The following is a 21,480-nucleotide window of genomic DNA, read 5'->3' as shown; positions in this document are numbered from 1 at the left end:
AGTGATATTTGGAAGACAATAGAGGGCTATGGTGAAAAAGGAAATATCCTCAGATGAAACCTGGAAAGAAGCTTTCTGAAAAACTGCTTGGTGTTCTGTTAATTCATCTCACAGAGTTACATCTGTATTTCGTGGATATCGTTGTTAGCCTTAATTCTGTGGAATCTGAGAACAGATATTTCGGTTCCCTTTGAAGACTATAGGGCCAAAGGAAATATACTCCGATAACTAAGAGAAAGAAGCTTTCTGAGCAACTTCTTTGTGTTCTGTGAAATCATCTCACAGAGTTAAAGCTTTCCCCTCAAGGAGCCTTTCGCTAAGACAGTTCTTGTGGAATTGGCAAAGTGATATTTGGAAGCCCATAGAGGGCTATGGTGAAAAAGGAAATATCCTCAGATGAAATCTGGAAAGAAGCTTTCTGAGTAACTGCTTGGTGTTCTGTAAATTGTTCTCACTGAGTTACATCCGTATTTCTTGGATCTCTTTGCTAGCCTTATTTCTGTGGAATCTGAGAACAGATATTTCGGATCCCTTTGAAGACTATAGGGCCAAAGGAAATATCCTCCGATAACAAAGAGAAAGAAGCTTTATGAGAAACTTCTTTGTGTTCTGTGAAATCATCTCACAGAGTTACAGCTTTCCCCTCAAGAAGCCTTTCGCTAAGACCGTTCTTGTGGAATTGGCAAAGTGATATTTGGAAGTCCATAGAGGGCTATGGTAAAAAGGAAATATCCTCAGATGAAATCTGGAAAGAAGGTTTCTGAGAAACTGCTTCGTGTTGTGTTAATTCATCTCACAGAGTTACATCTGTATTTCGTGGATCTCTTTGCTAGTCTTATTTCTGTGGATTCTGAGGACAGATATTTCGGATCCTTTTGAAGACTATAGGGCCAAAGGAAATATCCTCCGATAACAAAGAGAAAGAAGCTTTCTGAGAAACTTCTTTGTGTTCTGTGAAATCATCTCACAGAGTTACAGTTTCCCCTCAAGAAGCCTTTCTCTAAGACAGTTCTTGTGGAATTGGCAAAGTGATATTTGGAAGCCCATAGAGGGCTATGGTGAAAAAGGAAATATCCTCAGATGAAATCTGGAAAGAAGCTTTCTGAGAAACTGCTTCGTGTTCTGTTAATTCATCTCACAGAGTTACATCTGTATTTCGTGGATCTCTTTGCTCGCCTTATTTCTGTGGAATCTGAGAACAGATATTTCGGATCCCTTTGAAGACAATAGGGCCAAAGGAAATATCCTCCGATAACAAAGAGAAAGAAGCTTTCTGAGATATTTCTTTGTGTTCTGTGAAATCATCTTACAGACGTACAGCTTTCCCCTCAAGAAGCCTTTCGCTAAGACAGTTCTTGTGGAATTGGCAAAGTGATATTTGGAAGCGCATAGAGGGCTATGGTGAAACAGGAAATATCCTCAGATGAAATCTGGAAAGAATCTTTCTGAGAAACTGCTTAGTGTTCTGTTAATTCATCTCACAGAGTTACATCTGTATTTCGTGGATCTCTTTGCTAGCCTTGTTTCTGTGGAATCTGAGAACAGATATTTCGGATCCCTTTGAAGACTATAGGGCAAAAGGAAATATCCTCCGATAACAAAGAGAAAGAAGCTTTCTGAGAAATTTCTTTGTGTTCTGGAAATCATCTTACAGAGGTACAGCTTTCCCCTCCAGAAGCCTTTCGCTAAGACAGTTCTTGTGGAATTGGCAAAGTGATATTTGGAAGCGCATAGAGGGCTATGGTGAAAAAGGTAATATCCTCAGATGAAATCTGGAAAGAAGCTTTCTGAGAAACTGCTTACTTTTCTGTTAATTCATCTCACAGAATTACATCTGTATTTGGTGGATCTCTTTGCTACACTTATTTCTGTGGAATCTGAGAACAGATATTTCGGATCCCTTTGAAGACTGTAGGGCCAAAGGAAATATCCTCCGATAACATAGAGAAAGAAGCTTTCTGAGATACTTCTTTGTGTTCTGTGAAATCATCTCACAGAGTTACAGCTTTCCCCTCAAGAAGCCTTTCGCTAAGACACTTCTTGTGGAATTGGTAAAGTGATATTTGGAAGCCCATAGAGGACTATGGTGAAAAAGGAAATATCCTCAGATGAAATCTGGAAGGAAGCTTTCTGAGAAACTGCTTAGTGTTCTGTTAATTCGTCTCACAGAGTTACATCTGTATTTCGTGGATCTCTTTGCTAGCCTTATTTCTGTGGAATCTGAGAACAGATATTTCGGATCCCTTTGAAGACTATAGGGCCAAAGGAAATATCCTCCATAACAAAGAGAAAGAAGTTTTCTGAGAAACTTCTTTGTGTTCTGTGAAATCATCTCACAGAGTTACAGCTTTCCCCTCAAGAAGCCTTTCGCTGAGACCGTTCTTGTGGAATTGGCAAAGGGATATTTGGAAGCGCATAGAGGGCTATGGAGAAAAAAGGAAATATCCTCAGATGAAATCTGGAAAGAAGCTTTCTGAGAAACTGATTAGTGTTCTGTTAATTCATCTCACAGAGTTACATCTGTATTTCGTGGATCTCTTTGCTAGCCTTATTTCTGTGGAATCTGAGAACAGATATTTCGGATCACTTTGTAGACTATATTGCCAAAGGAAATATCCTCCAATAACAAAGATAAAGAAGTTTTCTGAGAAATTTCTTTGTGTTCTGTGAAGTCATCTCACAGAGTTACAGCTTTGCCCTCAAGAAGCCTATCGCTAAGACAGTTCTTGTGGAATTGGCAAAGTGACATTTGGAAGTCCATACAGGGCTATGGTGAAAAAGGAAATATCCTCAGATGAAATCTGGAAAGAAGCTTTCTGAGAAACTGCTTCGTGTTGTGTTAATTCATCTCACAGAGTTACATCTGTATTTCGTGGATCCCTTTGCTAGCATTATTTCTGTGGAATCTGAGAACAGATTTTTCGGATCCCTTTGAAGACTATAGGGCAAAAGGAAATATCCACCGATAACAAAGAGAAAGAATCTTTCTGAGAAATTTCTTTGTGTTCTGTGAAATCACCTTACAGAGGTACAGCTTTCCCCTCAAGAAGCCTTTCGCTAAGACAGTTCTTGTGGAATTGGCAAAGTGATATTTGGAAGCGCATAGAGGGCTATGGTGAAAAAGGTAATATCCTCAGATGAAATCTGGAAAGAAGCTTTCTGAGAAACTGCTTACTGTTCTGTTAATTCAGCTCACAGAATTACATCTGTATTTGGTGGATCTCTTTGCTACACTTATTTCTGTGGAATCTGAGAACAGATATTTCGGATCCCTTTGAAGAATATAGGGCCAAAGGAAATATCCTCCGATAACAAAGAGAAAGAAGCTTTCTGAGATACTTCTTTGTGTTCTGTGAAATCCTCTCACAGAGTTACAGCTTTCCCCTCAAGAAGCCTATCGCTAAGACAGTTCTTGTGGAATTGGCAAAGTGACATTTGGAAGTCCATACAGGGCTATGGTGAAAAAGGAAATATCCTCAGATGAAATCTGGAAAGAAGCTTTCTGAGAAACTGCTTAGTGTTCTGTTAATTCATCTCACAGAGTTACATCTGTATTTCGTGGATCTCTTTGCTAGCCTTGTTTCTGTGGAATCTGAGAACAGATATTTCGGATCCCTTTGAAGACTATAGGGCAAAAGGAAATATCCTCCGATAACAAAGAGAAAGAAACTTTCTGAGAAATTTCTTTGTGTTCTGGAAATCATCTTACAGAGGTACAGCTTTCCCCTCCAGAAGCCTTTCGCTAAGACAGTTCTTGTGGAATTGGCAAAGTGATATTTGGAAGCGCATAGAGGGCTATGGTGAAAAAGGTAATATCCTCAGATGAAATCTGGAAAGAAGCTTTCTGAGAAACTGCTTACTTTTCTGTTAATTCATCTCACAGAATTACATCTGTATTTGGTGGATCTCTTTGCTACACTTATTTCTGTGGAATCTGAGAACAGATATTTCAGATCCCTTTGAAGACTGTAGGGCTAAAGGAAATATCCTCCGATAACATAGAGAAAGAAGCTTTCTGAGATACTTCTTTGTGTTCTGTGAAATCATCTCACAGAGTTACAGCTTTCCCCTCAAGAAGCCTTTCGCTAAGACACTTCTTGTGGAATTGGTAAAGTGATATTTGGAAGCCAATAGAGGACTATGGTGAAAAAGGAAATATCCTCAGATGAAATCTGGAAAGAAGCTTTCTGAGAAACTGCTTAGTGTTCTGTTAATTCGTCTCACAGAGTTACATCTGTATTTCGTGGATCTCTTTGCTAGCCTTATTTCTGTGGAATCTGAGAACAGATATTTCGGATCCCTTTGAAGACAATAGGGCCAAAGGAAATATCCTCCATAACAAAGAGAAAGAAGTTTTCTGAGAAACTTCTTTGTGTTCTGTGAAATCATCTCACAGAGTTACAGCTCTCCCCTCAAGAAGCCTTTCGCTGAGACCGTTCTTGTGGAATTGGCAAAGGGATATTTGGAAGCGCATAGAGGGCTATGGAGAAAAAAGGAAATATCCTCAGATGAAATCTGGAAAGAAGCTTTCTGAGAAACTGATTAGTGTTCTGTTAATTCATCTCACAGAGTTACATCTGTATTTCGTGGATCTCTTTGCTAGCCTTATTTCTGTGGAATCTGAGAACAGATATTTCGGATCCCTTTGAAGACTATAGGGCAAAAGGAAATATCCTCCGATAACAAAGAGAAAGAAGCTTTCTGAGAAATTTCTTTGTGTTCTGTGAAATCATCTTAGAGAGGTACAGCTTTCCCCTCAAGAAGCCTTTCGCTAAGACAGTTCTTCTGGAATTGCAAAGTGATATTTGGAAGCCCATAGAGGGCTATGGTGAAAAAGGTAATATCCTCAGATGAAATCTGGAAAGAAGCTTTCTGAGAAACTGCTTACTGTTCTGTAAATTCATCTCACAGAATTACATCTGTATTTGGTGGATCTCTTTGCTTCACTTATTTCTGTGAAATCTGAGAACAGATATTTCGGATCCATTTGAAGACTATAGGGCCCCAGGAAATATCCTCCGATAACAAAGAGAAAGAATCTTTCTGAGAAATTTCTTTGTGTTCTGTGAAATCACCTTACAGAGGTACAGCTTTCCCCTCAAGAAGCCTTTCGCTAAGACAGTTCTTGTGGAATTGGCAAAGTGATATTTGGAAGCGCATAGAGGGCTATGGTGAAAAAGGTAATATCCTCAGATGAAATCTGGAAAGAAGCTTTCTGAGAAACTGCTTACTGTTCTGTTAATTCAGCTCACAGAATTACATCTGTATTTGGTGGATCTCTTTGCTACACTTATTTCTGTGGAATCTGAGAACAGATATTTCGGATCCCTTTGAAGAATATAGGGCCAAAGGAAATATCCTCCGATAACAAAGAGAAAGAAGCTTTCTGAGATACTTCTTTGTGTTCTGTGAAATCCTCTCACAGAGTTACAGCTTTCCCCTCAAGAAGCCTATCGCTAAGACAGTTCTTGTGGAATTGGCAAAGTGACATTTGGAAGTCCATACAGGGCTATGGTGAAAAAGGAAATATCCTCAGATGAAATCTGGAAAGAAGCTTTCTGAGAAACTGCTTAGTGTTCTGTTAATTCATCTCACAGAGTTACATCTGTATTTCGTGGATCTCTTTGCTAGCCTTGTTTCTGTGGAATCTGAGAACAGATATTTCGGATCCCTTTGAAGACTATAGGGCAAAAGGAAATATCCTCCGATAACAAAGAGAAAGAAACTTTCTGAGAAATTTCTTTGTGTTCTGGAAATCATCTTACAGAGGTACAGCTTTCCCCTCCAGAAGCCTTTCGCTAAGACAGTTCTTGTGGAATTGGCAAAGTGATATTTGGAAGCGCATAGAGGGCTATGGTGAAAAAGGTAATATCCTCAGATGAAATCTGGAAAGAAGCTTTCTGAGAAACTGCTTACTTTTCTGTTAATTCATCTCACAGAATTACATCTGTATTTGGTGGATCTCTTTGCTACACTTATTTCTGTGGAATCTGAGAACAGATATTTCAGATCCCTTTGAAGACTGTAGGGCTAAAGGAAATATCCTCCGATAACATAGAGAAAGAAGCTTTCTGAGATACTTCTTTGTGTTCTGTGAAATCATCTCACAGAGTTACAGCTTTCCCCTCAAGAAGCCTTTCGCTAAGACACTTCTTGTGGAATTGGTAAAGTGATATTTGGAAGCCAATAGAGGACTATGGTGAAAAAGGAAATATCCTCAGATGAAATCTGGAAAGAAGCTTTCTGAGAAACTGCTTAGTGTTCTGTTAATTCGTCTCACAGAGTTACATCTGTATTTCGTGGATCTCTTTGCTAGCCTTATTTCTGTGGAATCTGAGAACAGATATTTCGGATCCCTTTGAAGACAATAGGGCCAAAGGAAATATCCTCCATAACAAAGAGAAAGAAGTTTTCTGAGAAACTTCTTTGTGTTCTGTGAAATCATCTCACAGAGTTACAGCTCTCCCCTCAAGAAGCCTTTCGCTGAGACCGTTCTTGTGGAATTGGCAAAGGGATATTTGGAAGCGCATAGAGGGCTATGGAGAAAAAAGGAAATATCCTCAGATGAAATCTGGAAAGAAGCTTTCTGAGAAACTGATTAGTGTTCTGTTAATTCATCTCACAGAGTTACATCTGTATTTCGTGGATCTCTTTGCTAGCCTTATTTCTGTGGAATCTGAGAACAGATATTTCGGATCCCTTTGAAGACTATAGGGCAAAAGGAAATATCCTCCGATAACAAAGAGAAAGAAGCTTTCTGAGAAATTTCTTTGTGTTCTGTGAAATCATCTTAGAGAGGTACAGCTTTCCCCTCAAGAAGCCTTTCGCTAAGACAGTTCTTGTGGAATTGCAAAGTGATATTTGGAAGCCCATAGAGGGCTATGGTGAAAAAGGTAATATCCTCAGATGAAATCTGGAAAGAAGCTTTCTGAGAAACTGCTTACTGTTCTGTAAATTCATCTCACAGAATTACATCTGTATTTGGTGGATCTCTTTGCTTCACTTATTTCTGTGAAATCTGAGAACAGATATTTCGGATCCATTTGAAGACTATAGGGCCCCAGGAAATATCCTCCGATAACAAAGAGAAAGAAGCTTTCTGAGATACTTCTTTGTGTTCTGTGAAATCATCTCACAGAGTTACAGCTTTCCCCTCAAGAAGCCTTTCGCTAAGACACTTCTTGTGGAATTGGTAAAGTGATATTTGGAAGCCCATAGAGGGCTATGTTGAAAAAGGAAATATCCTCAGATGAAATCTGGAAAGAAGCTTTCTGAGAAACTGCTTAGTGTTCTGTTAATTCATCTCACAGAGTTACATCTCTATTTCGTGGATCTCTTTGATAGCCTTATTTCTGTGGAATCTGAGAAGAGATATTTCGGATCCCTTTGAAGAATATAGGGCCAAAGGAAATATCCTCCAATAACAAAGAGAAAGAAGCTTTCTGAGAAACTTCTTTGTGTTCTGTGAAGTCATCTCACAGAGTTACAGCTTTCCCCTCAAGAAGCCTATCACTAAGACAGTTCTTGCGGAATTGGCAAAGTGACATTTGGAAGTCCATTCAGGGCTACGGTAAAAAAGGAAATATCCTCAGATGAAATCTGGAAAGAAGCTTTCTGAGAAACTGCTTCGTGTTGTGTTAATTCATCTCACAGAGTTACACCTGTATTTCGTGGATCTCTTTGCTAGCCTTATTTCTGTGGATTCTGAGGACAGATATTTCGGATCCCTTTGAAGACTATAGGGCCAAAGGAAATATACTCCGATAACAAAGAGAAAGAAGCTTTCTGAGAAACTTCTTTGTGTTCTGTGAAATCATCTCACAGAGTTACAGCTTTCCTCTCTTGAAGCCTTTCGCTAAGACAGTTCTTGTGGAATTGGCAAAGTGATATTTGGAAGCGCATAGAGGGCTATGATGAAAAAGGTAATATCCTCAGATGAAATCTGGAAAGAAGCTTTCTGAAAAACTGCTTACTGTTCTGTTAATTCATCTCACAGAATTACATCTGTATTTGGTGGATCTCTTTGCTACACTTATTTCTGTGGAATCTGAGAACAGATATTTCGGATCCCTTTGAAGACTATAGGGCCAAAGGAAATATCCTCCGATAACAAAGAGAATGAAGCTTTCTGAGATACTTCTTTGTGTTCTGTGAAATCCTCTCACAGAGTTACAGCTTTCGCCTCAAGAAGCCTATCGCTAAGACAGTTCTTGTGGAATTGGCAAAGTGACATTTGGAAGTCCATACAGGGCTATGGTGAAAAAGGAAATATCCTCAGATGAAATCTGGAAAGAAGCTTTCTGAGAAACTGCTTCGTGTTGTGTTGATTCATGTCACAGAGTTACATCTGTATTTCGTGGATCTCTTTGCTAGCATTATTTCTGTGGAATCTGAGAACAGATATTTCGGATCCCTTTGAAGACTACAGGGCCAAAGGAAATATCCTGCGATAACTAAGAGAAAGAAGCTTTCTGAGAAAGTTCTTTGTTTTCTGTGAAATCATCTCACAGAGTTACAGCTTTCCCCTCAAGAAGCCTTTCGCTAAGACAGTTCTTGTGGAATTGGCAAAGTGATATTTGGAAGCCCATAGAGGGCTATGGTGAAAAAGGAAATATCCTTAGATGAAATCTGGAAAGAAGCTTTCTGAGAAACTGCTTAGTGTTCTGTTAATTCATCTCACAGAGTTACATCTGTATTTCGTGGATCCCTTTGCTAGCCTTATTTCTGTGGAATCTGAGAACAGATATTTCGGATCCCTTTGAAGACTATAGGGCCAAAGGAAATATCCTCCGATAACAAAGAGAAAGAAGCTTTCTGAGAAATTTCTTTGTGTTCTGTGAAATCATCTTAGAGAGGTACAGCTTTCCCCTCAAGAAGCCTTTCGCTAAGACAGTTCTTCTGGAATTGGCAAAGTGATATTTGGAAGCCCATAGAGGGCTATGGTGAAAAAGGTAATATCCTCAGATGAAATCTGGAAAGAAGCTTTCTGAGAAACTGCTTACTGTTCTGTTAATTCATCTCACAGAATTACATCTGTATTTGGTGGATCTCTTTGCTTCACTTATTTCTGTGAAATCTGAGAACAGATATTTCGGATCCATTTGAAGACTATAGGGCCCCAGGAAATATCCTCCGATAACAAAGAGAAAGAAGCTTTCTGAGATACTTCTTTGTGTTCTGTGAAATCATCTCACAGAGTTACAGCTTTCCCCTCAAGAAGCCTTTCTCTAAGACAGTTCTTGTGGAATTGGCAAAGTGATATTTGGAAGCCCATAGAGGGCTATGGTGAAAAAGGAAATATCCTCAGATGAAATCTGGAAAGAATCTTTCTGAGAAACTTCTTAGTGTTCTGTTAATTCATCTCACAGAGTTACGTCTGTGTTTCGTGGATCTCTTTGCGAGCCTTATTTCTGTGGAATCTGAGAACAGATATTTCGGATCCCTTTGAAGACTATAGGGCAAAAGGAAATATCCTCCAATAACAAAGAGAAAGAAGCTTTCTGAGAAATTTCTTTGTGTTCTGTGAAATCATCTTACAGAGGTACAGCTTTCCCCTCAAGAAGCCTTTCGCTAAGACAGTTCTTGTGGAATTGGCAAAGTGATATTTGGAAGCGCATAGAGGGCTATGGTGAAAAAGGTAATATCCTCAGATGAAATCTGGAAAGAAGCTTTCTGAGAAACTGCTTCGTGTTGTGTTAATTCATCTCACAGAGTTACATCTGTATTTCGTGGATCTCTTTGCTAGCCTTATTTCTGTGGAATCTGAGAACAGATATTTCGGATCCCATTGAAGACTATAGGGCCAAAGGAAATATCCTCCGATAACAAAGAGAAAGAAGCTTTCTGAGAAACTTCTTAGTGTTCTGTGAAATCATCTCACAGAGTTACAGTTTCCCCTCAAGAAACCTTTCGCTAAGACAGTTCTTGTGGAATTGGCAAAGTGATATTTTGAAGCCCATAGAGGGCAATGGTGAAAAAGGAAATATCCTCAGATGAAATCTGGAAAGAAGCTTTCTGAGAAACTGCTTGGTGTTCTGTTAATTCATCTCACAGAGTTACATCTGTATTTCGTGGATCCCTTTGCTAGCCTTATTTCTGTGGAATCTGAGAACAGATATTTCGGATCCCTTTGAAGACTATAGGGCCAAAGGAAATATCCTCCGATAACAAAGAGAAAGAAGCTTTCTGAGAAATTTCTTTGTGTTCTGTGAAATCATCTTAGAGAGGTACAGCTTTCCCCTCAAGAAGCCTTTCGCTAAGACAGTTCTTCTGGAATTGGCAAAGTGATATTTGGAAGCCCATAGAGGGCTATGGTGAAAAAGGTAATATCCTCAGATGAAATCTGGAAAGAAGCTTTCTGAGAAACTGCTTACTGTTCTGTTAATTCATCTCACAGAATTACATCTGTATTTGGTGGATCTCTTTGCTTCACTTATTTCTGTGAAATCTGAGAACAGATATTTCGGATCCATTTGAAGACTATAGGGCCCCAGGAAATATCCTCCGATAACAAAGAGAAAGAAGCTTTCTGAGATACTTCTTTGTGTTCTGTGAAATCATCTCACAGAGTTACAGCTTTCCCCTCAAGAAGCCTTTCTCTAAGACAGTTCTTGTGGAATTGGCAAAGTGATATTTGGAAGCCCATAGAGGGCTATGGTGAAAAAGGAAATATCCTCAGATGAAATCTGGAAAGAATCTTTCTGAGAAACTTCTTAGTGTTCTGTTAATTCATCTCACAGAGTTACGTCTGTGTTTCCTGGATCTCTTTGCGAGCCTTATTTCTGTGGAATCTGAGAACAGATATTTCGGATCCCTTTGAAGACTATAGGGCAAAAGGAAATATCCTCCAATAACAAAGAGAAAGAAGCTTTCTGAGAAATTTCTTTGTGTTCTGTGAAATCATCTTACAGAGGTACAGCTTTCCCCTCAAGAAGCCTTTCGCTAAGACAGTTCTTGTGGAATTGGCAAAGTGATATTTGGAAGCGCATAGAGGGCTATGGTGAAAAAGGTAATATCCTCAGATGAAATCTGGAAAGAAGCTTTCTGAGAAACTGCTTCGTGTTGTGTTAATTCATCTCACAGAGTTACATCTGTATTTCGTGGATCTCTTTGCTAGCCTTATTTCTGTGGAATCTGAGAACAGATATTTCGGATCCCATTGAAGACTATAGGGCCAAAGGAAATATCCTCCGATAACAAAGAGAAAGAAGCTTTCTGAGAAACTTCTTAGTGTTCTGTGAAATCATCTCACAGAGTTACAGTTTCCCCTCAAGAAACCTTTCGCTAAGACAGTTCTTGTGGAATTGGCAAAGTGATATTTTGAAGCCCATAGAGGGCAATGGTGAAAAAGGAAATATCCTCAGATGAAATCTGGAAAGAAGCTTTCTGAGAAACTGCTTGGTGTTCTGTTAATTCATCTCACAGAGTTACATCTGTATTTCGTGGATCTCTTTGCTAGCCTTATTTCTGTGGAAGCTGAGAACAGATATTTCGGATCCCTTTGAAGACTATAGGGCCATAGGAAATATCATCCAATAACAAAGAGAAAGAAGCTTTCTGAGAAATTTCTTTCTGTTTTGTGAAATCATCTCACAGATTTACAGCTTTCCCCTCAAGAAGCCTTTCGCTAAGACAGTTCTTGTGGAATTGGCAAAGTGATATTTGGAATCCCATAGAGGGCTATGGTGAAAAAGGAAATATTCTCAGATGTAATCTGGAAAGAAGCTTTCTGACAAACTGCTTAGTGTTATGTTAATTCATCTCACAGAGTTACATCTGTATTTCGTGGATCTCTTTGCTAGACTTATTTCTGAGGAATCTGAGAAAAGATATTTCGGATCCCTTTGATGACTATAGGGCCAAAGGGAATATCCTCCGATAACAAATTGAAAGAATCTTTCTGAGAAACTTCTCTGTGTTCAGTGAAATCATCTCACAGAGTTACAGCTTTCCCCTCAAGAAGCCTTTCGCTAAGACAGTTCTTGTGCAATTGGCAAAGTGATATTTGGAAGCCCTTAGAGGGCTATGGTGAAAAAGGAAATATCCTCAGATGAAATCTGGAAAGAAGCTTTCTGAGAAACTGCTTAGTGTTCTGTTAATTCATCTCAGAGAGTTACATCTCTATTTCGTGGATCTCTTTGCTAGCCTTATTTCTGTGGAATCTGAGAACAGATATTTCGGATCCCTTGGAAGAATATAGGGCCAAAAGAAATATCCTCCGATAACAAAGAGAAAGAAGCTTTCTGAGAAACTTCTTTGTGTTCTGTGAAATCATCTCACAGAGTTACAGCTTTCCCCTCAAGAAGCCTTTCGCTAAGACCGTTCTTGTGGAATTGGCAAAGTGATATTTGGAAGTCCATAGAGGGCTACGGTGAAAAAGGAAATATCCTCAGATGAAATCTGGAAAGAAGCTTTCTGAGAAACTGCTTAGTGTTCTGTTAATTCATCTCACAGAGTTACATCTGTATTTCGTGGATCTCTTTGCTAGCCTTATTTCTGTGGAATCTGAGAACAGATATTTCGGATCCCTTTGAAGACTATAGGGCCAAAGGAAATATCCTTCAATAACAAAGAGAAAGAAGCTTTCTGAGAAACTTCTTTGCGTTCTGTGAAGTCATCTCACAGAGTTACAGCTTTGCCCTCAAGAAGCCTATCGCTAAGACAGTTCTTGTGGAATTGGCAAAGTGACATTTGGAAGTCCAAACAGGGCTATGGTGAAAAAGGAAATATCCTCAGATGAAATCTGGAAAGAAGCTTTCTGAGAAACTGCTTCGTGTTGTGTTAATTCATCTCACAGAATTACATCTGTATTTCGTGGATCCCTTTGCTAGCCTTATTTCTGTGGAATCTGAGAACAGATATTTCGGATCCCTTTGAAGACTATAGGGCAAAAGGAAATATCCACCGATAAAAAAGAGAAAGAAGCTTTCTGAGAAATTTCTTTGTGTTCTGTGAAATCATCTTACAGAGGTACAGCTTTCCCCTCAAGAAGCCTTTCGCTAAGACAGTTCTTGTGGAATTGGCAAAGTGATATTTGGAAGCGCATAGAGGGCTATGATGAAAAAGGTAATATCCTCAGATGAAATCTGGAAAGAAGCTTTCTGAAAAACTGCTTACTGTTCTGTTAATTCATCTCACAGAATTACATGTGTATTTGGTGGATCTCTTTGCTACACTTATTTCTGTGGAATCTGAGAACAGATATTTCGGATCCCTTTGAAAACTATAGGGCCAAAGGAAATATCCTCCGATAACAAAGAGAATGAAGCTTTCTGAGATACTTCTTTGTGTTCTGTGAAATCCTCTCACAGAGTTACAGCTTTCCCCTCAAGAAGCCTATCGCTAAGACAGTTCTTGTGGAATTGGCAAAGTGACATTTGGAAGTCCATACAGGGCTATGGTGAAAAAGGATATATCCTCAGATGAAATCTGGAAAGAAGCTTTCTGAGAAACTGCTTCGTGTTGTGTTGATTCATGTCACAGAGTTACATCTGTATTTCGTGGATCTCTTTGCTAGCATTATTTCTGTGGAATCTGAGAACAGATATTTCGGATCCCTTTGAAGACTATAGGGCCAAAGGAAATATCCTGCGATAACTAAGAGAAAGAAGCTTTCTGAGAAACTTCTTTGTGTTCTGTGAAATCATCTCACAGAGTTACAGCTTTCCCCTCAAGAAGCCTTTCGCTAAGACAGTTCTTGTGGAATTGGCAAAGTGATATTTGGAAGCCCATAGAGGGCTATGGTGAAAAAGGAAATATCCTTAGATGAAATCTGGAAAGAAGCTTTCTGAGAAAATGCTTAGTGTTCTGTTAATTCATCTCACAGAGTTACATCTGTATTTCGTGGATCCCTTTGCTTGCCTTATTTCTGTGGAATCTGAGAACAGATATTTCGGATCCCTTTGAAGACTATAGGGCCAAAGGAAATATCCTCCGATAACAAAGAGAAAGAAGCTTTCTGAGAAATTTCTTTGTGTTCTGTGAAATCAACTTAGAGAGGTACAGCTTTCCCCTCAAGAAGCCTTTCGCTAAGACAGTTCTTCTGGAATTGGCAAAGTGATATTTGGAAGCCCATAGAGGGCTATGGTGAAAAAGGTAATATCCTCAGATGAAATCTGGAAAGAAGCTTTCTGAGAAACTGCTTACTGTTCTGTTAATTCATCTCACAGAATTACATCTGTATTTGGTGGATCTCTTTGCTTCACTTATTTCTGTGAAATCTGAGAACAGATATTTCGGATCCATTTGAAGACTATAGGGCCCCAGGAAATATCCTCCGATAACAAAGAGAAAGAAGCTTTCTGAGATACTTCTTTGTATTCTGTGAAATCATCTCACAGAGTTACAGCTTTCCCCTCAAGAAGCCTTTCTCTAAGACAGTTCTTGTGGAATTGGCAAAGTGATATTTGGAAGCCCATAGAGGGCTATGGTGAAAAAGGAAATATCCTCAGATGAAATCTGGAAAGAATCTTTCTGAGAAACTTCTTAGTGTTCTGTTAATTCATCTCACAGAGTTACATCTGTGTTTCGTGGATCTCTTTGCGAGCCTTATTTCTGTGGAATCTGAGAACAGATATTTCGGATCCCTTTGAAGACTATAGGGCAAAAGGAAATATCCTCCAATAACAAAGAGAAAGAAGCTTTCTGAGAAATTTCTTTGTGTTCTGTGAAATCATCTTACAGAGGTACAGCTTTCCCCTCAAGAAGCCTTTCGCTAAGACAGTTCTTGTGGAATTGGCAAAGTGATATTTGGAAGCGCATAGAGGGCTATGGTGAAAAAGGTAATATCCTCAGATGAAATCTGGAAAGAAGCTTTCTGAGAAACTGCTTCATGTTGTGTTAATTCATCTCACAGAGTTACATCTGTATTTCGTGGATCTCTTTGCTAGCCTTATTTCTGTGGAATCTGAGAACAGATATTTCGGATCCCTTTGAAGACTATAGGGCCAAAGGAAATATCCTCCGATAACAAAGAGAAAGAAGCTTTCTGAGAAACTTCTTAGTGTTCTGTGAAATCATCTCACAGAGTTACAGTTTCCCCTCAAGAAACCTTTCGCTAAGACAGTTCTTGTGGAATTGGCAAAGTGATATTTGGAAGCCCATAGAGGGCAATGGTGAAAAAGGAAATATCCTCAGATGAAATCTGGAAAGAAGCTTTCTGACAAACTGCTTAGTGTTATGTTAATTCATCTCACAGAGTTACATCTGTATTTCGTGGATCTCTTTGCTAGACTTATTTCTGAGGAATCTGAGAAAAGATATTTCGGATCCCTTTGAAGACTATAGGGCCAAAGGGAATATCCTCCGATAACAAATTGAAAGAATCTTTCTGAGAAACTTCTCTGTGTTCAGTGAAATCATCTCACAGAGTTACAGCTTTCCCCTCAAGAAGCCTTTCGCTAAGACAGTTCTTGTGCAATTGGCAAAGTGATATTTGGAAGCCCATAGAGGGCTATGGTGAAAAAGGAAATATCCTCAGATGAAATCTGGAAAGAAGCTTTCTGAGAAACTGCTTAGTGTTCTGTTAATTCATCTCAGAGAGTTACATCTCTATTTCGTGGATCTCTTTGCTAGCCTTATTTCTGTGGAATCTGAGAACAGATATTTCGGATCCCTTGGAAGAATATAGGGCCAAAAGAAATATCCTCCGATAACAAAGAGAAAGAAGCTTTCTGAGAAACTTCTTTGTGTTCTGTGAAATCATCTCACAGAGTTACAGCTTTCCCCTCAAGAAGCCTTTCGCTAAGACCGTTCTTGTGGAATTGGCAAAGTGATATTTGGAAGTCCATAGAGGGCTACGGTGAAAAAGGAAATATCCTCAGATGAAATCTGGAAAGAAGCTTTCTGAGAAACTGCTTAGTGTTCTGTTAATTCATCTCACAGAGTTACATCTGTATTTCGTGGATCTCTTTGCTAGCCTTATTTCTGTGGAATCTGAGAACAGATATTTCGGATCCCTTTGAAGACTATAGGGCCAAAGGAAATATCCTTCAATAACAAAGAGAAAGAAGCTTTCTGAGAAACTTCTTTGCGTTCTGTGAAGTCATCTCACAGAGTTACAGCTTTGCCCTCAAGAAGCCTATCGCTAAGACAGTTCTTGTGGAATTGGCAAAGTGACATTTGGAAGTCCAAACAGGGCTATGGTGAAAAAGGAAATATCCTCAGATGAAATCTGGAAAGAAGCTTTCTGAGAAACTGCTTCGTGTTGTGTTAATTCATCTCACAGAATTACATCTGTATTTCGTGGATCCCTTTGCTAGCCTTATTTCTGTGGAATCTGAGAACAGATATTTCGGATCCCTTTGAAGACTATAGGGCAAAAGGAAATATCCACCGATAAAAAAGAGAAAGAAGCTTTCTGAGAAATTTCTTTGTGTTCTGTGAAATCATCTTACAGAGGTACAGCTTTCCCCTGAAGAAGCCTATCGCTAAGACAGTTCTTGTGGAATTGGCAAAGTGACATTTGGAAGTCCATACAGGGCTATGGTGAAAAAGGAAATATCCTCAGATGAAATCTGGAAAGAAGCTTTCTGAGAAACTGCTTCGTGTTGTGTTGATTCATGTCACAGAGTTACATCTGTATTTCGTGGATCTCTTTGCTAGCATTATTTCTGTGGAATCTGAGAACAGATATTTCGGATCCCTTTGAAGACTATAGGGCCAAAGGAAATATCCTGCGATAACTAAGAGAAAGAAGCTTTCTGAGAAACTTCTTTGTGTTCTGTGAAATCATCTCACAGAGTTACAGCTTTCCCCTCAAGAAGCCTTTCGCTAAGACAGTTCTTGTGGAATTGGCAAAGTGATATTTGGAAGCCCATAGAGGGCTATGGTGAAAAAGGAAATATCCTTAGATGAAATCTGGAAAGAAGCTTTCTGAGAAACTGCTTAGTGTTCTGTTAATTCATCTCACAGAGTTACATCTGTATTTCGTGGATCCCTTTGCTTGCCTTATTTCTGTGGAATCTGAGAACAGATATTTCGGATCCCTTTGAAGACTATAGGGCCAAAGGAAATATCCTCCGATAACAATGAGAAAGAAGCTTTCTGAGAAATTTCTTTGTGTTCTGTGAAATCATCTTACAGACGTCCAGCTTTCCCCTCAAGAAGCCTTTCGCTAAGACAGTTCTTGTGGAATTGGCAAAGTGATATTTGGAAGCGCATAGAGGGCTATGGTGAAAAAGGTAATATCCTCAGATGAAATATGGAAAGAAGCTTTCTGAGAAACTGCTTACTGTTCTGTTAATTCATCTCACAGAATTACATCTGTATTTGGTGGATCTCTTTGCTACACTTATTTCTGTGGAATCTGAGAACAGATATTTCGGATTCGTTTGAAGACTATAGGGCCAAAGGAAATATCCTCCGATAACAAAGAGAAAGAAGCTTTCTGAGATACTTCTTTGTGTTCTGTGAAATCATCTCACAGAGTTACAGCTTTCCCCTCAAGAAGCCTTTCTCTAAGACCGTTCTTGTGGAATTGGCAAAGTGATATTTGGAAGCCCATAGAGGGCTATGGTGAAAAAGGAAATATCCTCAGATGAAATCTGGAAAGAAGCTTTCTGAAAAACTGCTTCGTGCTCTGTTAATTCATCTCACAGCGTTACATCTGTATTTCGTGGATCTCTTTGCTAGCCTTATTTCTGTGGAATCTGAGAACAGATATTTCGGATCCCTTTGAAGACTATAGGGCCAAAGGAAATATCCTCCGATAAAAAGAGAAAGAAGCTTTCTGAGAAACTTCTTTGTGTTCTGTGAAATCATCTCACAGAGTTACAGCTTTCCCCTCAAGAAGCCTTTCGCTAAGACAGTTCTTGTGGAATTGGCAAAGTGATATTTGGAAGCCCAGAGAGGGCAATGGTGAAAAAGGAAATATCCTCAGATGAAATCTGGAAAGAAGCTTTCTGAGAAACTGCTTAGTGTTCTGTTAATTCATCTCACAGAGTTACATCTGTATTTCCTGGATCTCTTTGATAGCCTTATTTCTGTGGAATCTGAGAAGAGATATTTCGGATCCCTTTGAAGAATATAGGGCCAAAGGAAATATCCTCCAATAACAAAGAGAAAGAAGCTTTCTGAGAAACTTCTTTGTGTTCTGTGAAATCATCTTACAGACGTCCAGCTTTCCACTCAAGAAGCCTTTCGCTAAGACAGTTCTTGTGGAATTGGCAAAGTGATATTTGGAAGCGCATAGAGGGCTATGGTGAAAAAGGTAATATCCTCAGATGAAATCTGGAAAGAAGCTTTCTGAGAAACTGCTTACTGTTCTGTTAATTCATCTCACAGAATTACATCTGTATTTGGTGGATCTCTTTGCTACACTTATTTCTCTGGAATCTGAGAACAGATATTTCGGATCCGTTTGAAGACTATAGGGCCAAAGGAAATATCCTCCGATAACAAAGAGAAAGAAGCTTTCTGAGATACTTCTTTGTGTTCTGTGAAATCATCTCACAGAGTTACAGCTTTCCCCTCAAGAAGCCTTTCGCTAAGACACTTCTTGTGGAATTGGTAAAGTGATATTTGGAAGCTCATAGAGGACTATGGTGAAAAAGGAAATATCCTCAGATGAAATCTGGAAAGAAGCTTTCTGAGAAACTGCTTGGTGTTCTATTAATTCAGCTCACAGAGTTACATCTGTATTTCGTGGATCTCTTTGCTAGACTTATTTTTGTGGAATCTGAAAACAGATATTTCGGATCCCTTTGAAGACTATAGGGCCAAAGGAAATATCCTCCGATATCAAAGAGAAAGAAGCTTTCTGAGAAACTTCTTTGTGTTCTGTGAAATCATCTCACAGAGTGAAAGCTTTCCCCTCAGGAAGCCATTCGCTGAGACTGTTCTTGTGGAATTGACAAAGTGATATTTGGAAGCCCACTGAACGCTATGGTTAAAAAGGAAATATCCTCAGATGAAATCTGGAAAGAAACTTTCTGAGAAACTGCTTAGTGTTCTGTTAATTCATCTCACAGAGTTACATCTGTATTTCGTGGATCTCTTTGCTAGCCTTATTTCTGTGAAATCTGAGAATAGATATTTCGGATCCCTTTGAAGACTATAGGGCCAAAGGAAATATCCATCGATAACAAAGAGAAAGAAGCTTTCTGAGAAACTTCTTTGTGTTCTGTGAAATCAACTCACAGAGTTACAGCTTTCCCCTCAAGAAGCCTTTCGCAAAGACAGTTCTTGGGGAATTGGCAAAGTGATATTTTGAAGCCCTTACAGGGCTATGGTGAAAAAGGAAATATCCTCAGATGAATTATGGAAAGAAGCTTTCTGAGAAACTGCTTAGTGTTCTGTTAATTCATCTCACAGATTTATATCTGTATTTCGTGGATCTCTTTGCTAGCCTTATTTCTGTGGAATCTGAGAACACATATTTCGGATCCCTTTGAAGACTATAGGGCCAAAGGAAATATCCTCCGATAACAAAGAGAAAGAAGCTTTCTGAAAAACTTCTTTGTGTTCTGTGAAATCATCTCACAGAGTTACAGCTTTCCGCTCAAGAAGCCTTTCGCTAAGACAGTTCTTGTGGAATTGGCAAAGTGATATTTAGAAGCCCATAGAGGGCTATGGTGAAAAAGGAAATATCCTCAGATGAAATCTGGAAAGAAGCTTTCTGAGAAACTGCTTAGTGTTCTCTTAATTCATCTCACAGTGTTACATCTGTATTTCGTGGATCTCTTTGCTAGCCTTATTTCTGTGGAATTTGAGAACAGATATTTCGGATCACTTTGAAGACTATTGGGGCAAAGGAAATATCCTCCAATAACAAAGAGAAAGAAGTTTTCTGAGAATCTTCTTCGTGTTCTGTGAAATCATCTCGCAGAGTTACAGCTTTCCCCTCAAGAAGCCTTTCGCTAAGACAGTTCTTGTGGAATTGGCAAAGTTATATTTGGAAGCCCATAGAGGGCTATGGTGAAAAAGGTAATATCCTCAGATGAAATCTGGAAAGAAGCTTTCTGAGAAACTGTTTAGTGTTCTGCTAATTCATCTCACAGAGTTACATCTGTATTTCGTGGATCTCTTCGTTAGCCTTATTTCTGTGGAATCTGAGAAGAGATATTTCGGATCCCTTTGAAGACTATAGGGCCAAAGGAAATATCCTCCGATAACAAAGAGAAAGAAGCTTTCTGAGAAACTTCTTTGTGTTCTGTGAAATCATCTCACAGAGTTACAGCTTTCCCCTCAAGAAACCTTTTGCTAAGACAGTTCTTGTGGAATTGGCAAAGTGATATTTCGAAACCCAAAGAGGGCTATGGTGAAAAAGAAAATATCCTCAGATGAAATCTGGAAAGAAGCTTTCTGAGAAACTGCTTGGTGTTCTATTAATTCAGCTCACAGAGTTACATCAGTATTTCGTGGATCTCTTTGCTAGACTTATTTTTGTGGAATCTGAAAACAGATATTTCGGATCACTTTGAAGACTATAGGGCCAAAGGAAATATCCTCCGATATCAAAGAGAAAGAAGCTTTCTGAGAAACTTCTTTGTGTTCTGTGAAATCATCTCACAGAGTGAAAGCTTTCTCCTCAGGAAGCCATTCGCTGAGACAGTTCTTGCGGAATTGGCAAAGTGATATTTGGAAGCCCACTGAACGCTATGGTTAAAAAGGAAATATCCTCAGATGAAATCTGGAAAGAAGCTTTCTGAGAAACTGCTTAGTGTTCTGTTAATTCATCTCACAGAGTTACATGTGTATTTCGTGGATCTCTTTGCTAGCCTTATTTCTGTGAAATCTGAGAATAGATATTTCGGATCCCTTTGAAGACTATAGGGCCAAAGGAAATATCCATCAATAAAAAAGAGAAAGAAGCTTTCTGAGAAACTTCTTTGTGTTCTGTGAAATCATCTCACAGAGTTACAACTTTCCCTTCAAGAAGCCTTTCGCTAAGACAGTTCTTGTGGAATTGGCAAAGTGATATTTGGAAGCCCATAGAGGGCAATGGTGAAAAAGGAAATACCCACAGATGAAATCTGGAAAGAAGCTTTCTGAGAAACTGCTTAGTGTTCTGTTAATTCATCTCACAGTGTTACATCTGTATTTCGTGGATCTCCTTGCTACCCTTATTTCTGTGGAATTTGAGATCAGATATTTCGGATCCCTTTGAAGACTATTGGGCCAAAGGAAATATCCTCCAATAACAAAGAGAAAGAAGCTTTCTGAGAAACTTCTTTGTGTTCTGTGAAATCATATCGCAGAGTTACAGCTTTCCCCTCAAGAAGCATTTCGCTAAGACATTTCTTGTGCAATTGGCAAAGTGATATTTGGAAGCCCATAGAGTGCTATGGTGAAAAAGGTAATATCCTCAGATGAAATCTGGAAAGAAGCGTTCTGAGAAACTGTTTAGTGTTCTGCTAATTCATCTCACAGAGTTACATCTGTATTTCGTGGATCTCTTCGCTAGCCTTATTTCTGTGGAATCTGAGGAGAGATATTTCGGATCCCTTTGAAGACTATAGGGCCAAAGGAAATATCCATCGA

The sequence above is a fragment of the Macaca fascicularis genome, chromosome 10 (genome assembly GCF_037993035.2).
Source record: "Macaca fascicularis isolate 582-1 chromosome 10, T2T-MFA8v1.1".
Taxonomy (NCBI): Eukaryota; Metazoa; Chordata; class Mammalia; order Primates; family Cercopithecidae; genus Macaca; species Macaca fascicularis.
This window is presented reverse-complemented; position numbering follows the sequence as displayed.